The sequence below is a fragment of the Manduca sexta genome, chromosome 25 (genome assembly GCF_014839805.1).
Source record: "Manduca sexta isolate Smith_Timp_Sample1 chromosome 25, JHU_Msex_v1.0, whole genome shotgun sequence".
NCBI lineage: Eukaryota > Metazoa > Arthropoda > Insecta > Lepidoptera > Sphingidae > Manduca > Manduca sexta.
In genome coordinates, this window is record NC_051139.1 from 4,061,063 (window position 1) to 4,068,100 (window position 7,038).

The 7,038-nt window shown below is 33.4% G+C and overlaps 1 non-coding gene across 1 annotated transcript; it reads right to left on the bottom strand.

Moving 5' to 3' along the window:
• Positions 1-5,250: 5,250 nt before the first annotated feature.
• Trnav-aac lies at positions 5,251-5,323 on the bottom strand. Its single transcript has one exon. It is a non-coding gene; the product is annotated as a tRNA-Val (tRNA).
• Positions 5,324-7,038: the final 1,715 nt, after the last annotated feature.

Below are 7,038 nucleotides of genomic sequence, written 5' to 3' on the forward strand. Positions count from 1 at the left end.
ATTTTATTATCAGATGGTAGTCATTTTTTTTTATTTTTATTAATTATGAAATGATTGATACAAAAATCGACAACATCCCATCTCTACGCTTCAATGATGTGAATAGATAAGATTAATCGCATCTTTATGGCTTTTTTGTAAAGAGCTTTAACCAAAGGTTTTCCTTATATAAGATCTGCTAGATTTTATGCTTGTACTTATATCCAACAAAAATTTAAAATTTGTTGGAAAATTAGAAAACCTGTATAAAATATTTATAAAAATACTTTCCATTCTTTAATTATGTTTCAAATTACTTTAACAATCAATATATAAAAATAAATTCGTAAATAAGTAACCAATTATTTTTTATCATATAGTTAGGTATATGCGGTATAATAAATAAAATATTTATGATATAATGACAATATAATTTAATATATGAATGAACAGAAAACGTATTTTATGTGTAATAACTGATTTGAGTTATGTGTCGAATGCGACGATTTTAGGTAGCCTCGTTTGAATTTGAGATGGGCTGCTAGGCTACTATTTGTGAGTTAAAGTTCTTCCATTACCCTATCGTGCCCCGAGGCGATCGTTGTTTGAAGATTTCCCCACCAACCACACAAGACAGTTTGATCCAATACTTAATTCATTTATCACTTCAAAAGTTTTTCTATTCAAGCTGAAAAATAAGGAAATTGCCTAGGTGGCGTAGTTTTACGGCATGCGCGGTATAGCGCTCTGAGGTCCTGGGTTCGAATCCCGGGTCGGGCATAGTGATATTTGGGTTTCTCTGTTTAGTATCAGCCCGGGTCTGAAATTTGTGCCCGATATGGCGATAGGCTCGCCCTATCACATCATGGGACGGAACATACTTGGCGGAAAGTGGGTGCCCTGGTAGCGACTGAACATAACCCTTCGGGAATAAATGCGTGATGTGTATGTGTGTGTATGTCATTTTTTGAGCAATAATTACGAAGCTACAAAAATTATCAATAACTCATTCCATAATTGTTGGGTATACTTAATTATTCTGCCAATAATTATCACACGACAGATTTGTACGCCATTTAACAACATGTATTATACCATTAGACGTATGTCAGCAGCCTCACAATAGATTTAGAGACATAACGTATCCAGTCTAATCACGTTGTTGCCTGCATAATTCCTTTCAAATCTATCTGATCCGACACATATACTAATATATAACAATGTACCAGTCGCCGTGTGGTCAGAGAATATCGTGCCTTGTTATACAAATTTGCAAAATTATATTTGCACATCGAAAACTCTACAGCAAACCAAAATCCACTGTATCACAATAGGTTATGGTTTATTATGATAGCAAAATCAATTTGTGTATGCAAGGTGCCTGGTTCGGAGGTGGCATAGCATACAGTGTTCACAGGCCGTAGATAATACCCATAAAGCTATCCTGTATTGCATAATTCAAATACATTGTGCTTTTAATCATGGTAAATATAGCAGATAAATGAACCGATAAAAACACGTTTATGAGTGAGGTAATAAAGGCAGGAAATAGGATGAAAATAATGAACGGACTATGTTTATCGATTCTGGAATTATCTGAGATTAAGCGAGATAACAAATCAAATATGTACTACTCCTATGTTGAAGGGAGCTTGGAATTTCTTATGTTTACGCGAATGTTAGACATTGAAATTAAACTAATTTTCGGATTCTATCGCGGTTAGTATTTTATTTTTCTCCCGACGTTTCGAAAACTTTGCAACCTTCATGGTCACAGGGGGGAAAAAAATAAAATACTAACCGCGATAGAATCCGAAAATTAGTTTAATTTCAATTGGAATTTCTACTTCTTAATTTCGATAAGTCGGATTCAATAAGGTTGGGATTCTCTTGACACTCGCGTAGACGATAAAGTATATCATGAAAACAAAACATACTCAGACTTATTCTAATGTTAACCTTACTACGTCATAAATAAAGTCACCTCGTTAATTTAAAATTGACATTATCGACAGCGAATTTTTAATTACTGTGTCGGTGATATTTTTTACACAAACTTTCCTTTGTTATTTAGTTTAAAAGTAAAATAACTGTAGAAAAAATCCAAGATTTTGGAACAAAACTGTCTCACTCTAAAAACATCAGAACAAAAATTATTGGTCTAATTGGGTCGTACAACAAACATCTATTAACCTAAATTTTCCGAAGCGTACAAAAACCAGACTGAATGGTAAACACCTAACTGAAAATAGAAGGGTGTTAGTCCAAATCGAAACCCCTGAAGCATTCCGTACCCTTGTCAGAGGCCAGTCGTCATTTCACGGGTATCTTGTTCCTGCAGCCAATTACAATGTGATTGACCTTCGACCAGTCTAACTAGATACCACCCCCCTCCCGCTGCGAACCATCAAAAGATCTTACAAGTGTTTGATGACAGCGTAGAGGAGCTCCAATTGCGCTGGACGGTAGTATGTACCAAGTGTTTGGTCGAATGCCCGGATTGATTGGTCCGCCTTTACTCACTTACTGTACTGTTTCAATGAAGTGATTGCCGGTATAAAGGAGAGCAAGCTTGTCGCATACATAATTCCTTTGAATACTTGCTTAGTTAGAAGTTATATCTAATTTTCCTTATTTATTCAATAACACACCAGTGACATATGCATCTAAAAATCACAACTAATAAATAATAATACAATTTCTGATACAGCATTCTTACACAAATAACATCTAGATAGATTTATGATTCTTGCAAAGTTCTATATGGACCTGTACCTGCAAATAATGTTTTCTTTTTTATGGTAAATTTTATGTATCTATTTCAAAAATACATACGAGGATTAAAAAATTCGCGCTAAGACGAATATCTTCCTGAGTTTTGTTGTTTGATGCAGTCATTGGTCAAGTCAACAATAATTGTGATAATCATTTTACTACATTAAAAATTTGTGAAGATGTATATGTAAGACACAAAATCATAAACCGTGGAATCGATTTGCACGTAATTTGAAACTAAAATACAACATATAAGTGAACAATCCAACTCTGTAATAAAACTCCATAGTATATTTTTTTCCAGAAACAAGCAGAGACGCGAATATCAAGTGCCTAGTAAATATAGTATTCCTATGCAAATAAATCTAAAGTAGACGCCACAGCAATACGTTTAAGGTTTCATTCCAGTCAATTGTTATTTTCTAAGAGCAAGTATTCGAATTCATATTTTCAATGCATTTCAAGAGCACAGACGTGGAAAACTTACAACAATCTTGAAAGGGTTTAATGTATTTTCCATTGATACATCTCTATATGCGACGTTTCCAATGAATGGTTTTTGTATTTGGTTGTTATTATAAAAATATTGAACGTATTGAAAAACGTATAACTAATTCGCGTCGCTTACGATATTTCCAGTACGGTAATTTACATTTTATTTCGTTTTAAAGCGGAGTTTGCGTCGTTTGGTTTTTTAAGTTCATGTGCTCCTTAAGATATTTTTTTTGCTAGAATGTACTGTGTGATGTAGAGCATAAATATACCAATTATTTAAAATAAATTGATTTCCTGAGACCATTATATTTGTAAAAACATTATATACAATAGTCATTGCCTTATAGTTCTCAGCGCATAATGACTTGTCACTCAACCACTAGCATCATTATTTTGAAAATGTTAAAAAGAACTGCAAATCACTTTAATGAGTCAACACACAATAATTCTAAATTATAATAGTTTTTACTGTCATATCAAAAATTCCACAGTTGACAGTGAGGAAAAACATCCGAGGGCCGCGTCTACATCATTATCTTGTTCCACCCTCATTTAATTCTGTATACCACCAAGCCATAACCTACCCTACCACCTTAAAATAAAGTCTATTGGTGCTGGCAAAATTATGTTAGCGGATAATTTGTGTCCTGAGTGAGGTTAGTTGTTTTTATAGCGAAAGTATACGTGTCAGCGATATACTATACAGGGATGGTGCGGAAACACAAGGCCTCTATACAGAATGTATGGTAAACTAGACGGCTAAATGGCGACAGCTCGTTAACAGTGACAATGATGGTGAAAATTTTAATTACATTTTGTACATAATAATTTATAAAAATATCTCTCAGACGTAGTGGTTTTGGTTTAGTTTATTTATGGTGGAAAAATTATAAGACAGTTTTTACTGTGCGGAATTATGTGGAATGTTGAAGACGGAGTTTTGAATTTATTATTACACTTCCATCATGTTTAGCATAGAGTTTAAGCCTTGTAGTTTGCGTTGACTATTTTTATCTAGATTGAAAGACGAAGTCTCTTAGATTTTAGAATAACGAAATCTGAAATACCTTTGAAATTTTAAATCTAATAATCTAAATTTAATATAGGTACGTAATAGTTTTGAATTGTGAGCTCCTGGCTGGAGTATAAGGCGGTTAGTTCTTATTTTTACGTTCTTATGTGCGCATAATCATATTCCAATAGATTAGTTATTTTAATAAGCGGAAAAGTATTATATTGACTGCTTCTGAATGCTCTTATGGTTATGAAAATAAAGTCCATCAATTCTGCTATCTACTTAATATTTTTATTGAAATATTTCCATATTTAATTGAAGCGCTACGGTATCGCATTTACTGTATTGAAAACAGATTTATTTTAATATCAGTAAAGCGAAGAATTAATATTGAAATTCAGCTGGGAGCGCAAAAGGAAAACTTGCAGAACCGTTCGATTGACAGGATGTGTATTTTATATTTATAAACATACAGCCTTACTTATAATTTTGTTTAAGCGTAAGTGGTGGTTAAGAATTGCTTAAACAGCTGTTAAAAACATCACCAGTTACCTAGTTTTAACCTTATTAAGAGGTAAGATGGCAGATTTTGATAGTAAGACTGATAATGTCTAATGTTAAGGTGGTAGTAGGTTATTTAACAGTTTGAAGATTTAATCATGGATATTTCGGCCTTTAAGAGTTAATATGACGAAATTTTAAAGGCAGAAATATCCATGATTATTAATTATTTTTACGTTTTTCTTTCAACTGCGAGAACTAATCACTAACTAGACGTGAATTTAAATTCTTTACTTGCCAATACTTGTTTAGTTACCCAGATTAAAGCCGAAACAAAATGTATGAAAATGGACCTTGAGCTACCACCTTAAATGCTATTTATAATTATTTTCTTTATAATATATAAAATATTCAGCACAAGTTAAAGACCTTGATATTATTCATAAGCAAAATAAGATGATAAGTGTAGTGAATGAAAAAAGAAATGTTTCCGCCCGGGATCGAACCGGGGGCCTTCTGCGTGTTAGGCAGATGTGATAACCGCTACACCACGGAAACTTATTACAGCTAGTCATAATTATACATAAGTAGATTAAGTGATTTTAAAAAGTAATAAGGTTCAAGAGCATGATAAGAATACGCAATATATGAATATTAATAATTATAATATCACCTATGATCAAAATCTTATTCTGATAATAAACATCTTTGCACTTTCTTTGGGCTTAACTTTGCTTAACATTAGGTGGAGTGTAAAATCTGGGTATTTTTTTTAAACGGGCATAGCAAAAGTAACCCCACTTCACCTGACAGTAAGTGGAGTGGAGCTCAATAGAATGTCGACTGACGAGAGATGATTACCCCTGCAGTCGACACAATTATGCTGGTATATTGGAAACGGATATACACAGGCTGATCTCGGAACGCGACATACTTACGTGTGTTACTAGGCGGGCTTTAACACCTTGTGTAAGGTTGTCGCTATCCGGGCGGATATAAAATATATCCAGCAGCTAAAAGTAGTATAATAAATAAAATTTATAAAAGACTAGCTTTTGCTCGCGGCTTCGCCTGAAGTTGTTTGAAGGAGTTTTTCGGGATATTTTTTTTTCCGACTGACTTGATATATATTTTTATATTAGGACCAAATTTCATAAAATCATTATAAATTGTAGCCTATTTGTTATTCTGATGTATAATCAATATTACTGTAAAGTTTCATCCAAATCCGTTCAGTAGTTTTTTCGCAAAAGAGGAACAAACATACATCCATTCTCACAAACTTTCGCATTTATAATATTAGTAGGATATCGCTAGCTGTGATCGCAATATACTATCCGATAAAACGTAAACTAAACAAAACCGTATTCATAATTTCACATAAAGACTAAGAAAATTGATGAGCTTTGTATAGATTTTATAAATTATAAAACAATTATTTTAATTCAATTACAACAGTTAAAATTCCATTTCAGTAGCGTAAATGTTTTAACAGATTATACCGATTTATATCATTAATTGGCAATTAAGGCGACAAAAGAGCAGACGCAATGTTATTTGGATAACGAATTGGTTTAATTAAAATTGTAGCAATTATAATACTTGCAAGTTGTGGGTTAGTCGTTTTAATTATTGCTACGGGTCCAAGAGAAATTATGGAGTAATATTTAGTATTGTGGGGAAAAGTAATAATAGAACGGTTGTAAACAGTTTTAAGACAAAAGAGTTCTTAGGGACGGTCTAGCAGTTATCTTAGTGCAACAAGATACCACGAGGTCATCCCGTTTGCGCCGAAGAAGGCCATCGCATGTTTTGGTTGGTATGCCGGTGTGGGGTATACAGGGGTTAGGGACTCGGTCTAATGCCCGCTCTGATGATGTTATACTCCCGAGTGTCGACATTGGGCCGTAAGACCAGTGAAACCAACATAACAGTTCCACTCACCCCTCAAGTGATGGTAGCGATAAAGCGTTTATTCCCGGCGAAAAAAAGACCAAAGAATTCTAACATTATACAGAGCGGACATTGAGAATATTGTCATACAGAAATTTAACGCTCATGCGATGGTTATTCAATCAACCGTGAAATAGCAAAACACCAATGTAAAATATTTCATATCGTGATTTGCACGTTTTTATTGCGCATATTAGCATATTTTTAATAAATATTTTATTTTACTATTAATATCTAAAGACGCTGTAACATCTTGTCACAAAAAATTCAAATAAGTCAACGACTTATTAATATTGGCAATTTTCGGAGCACAAATTTGG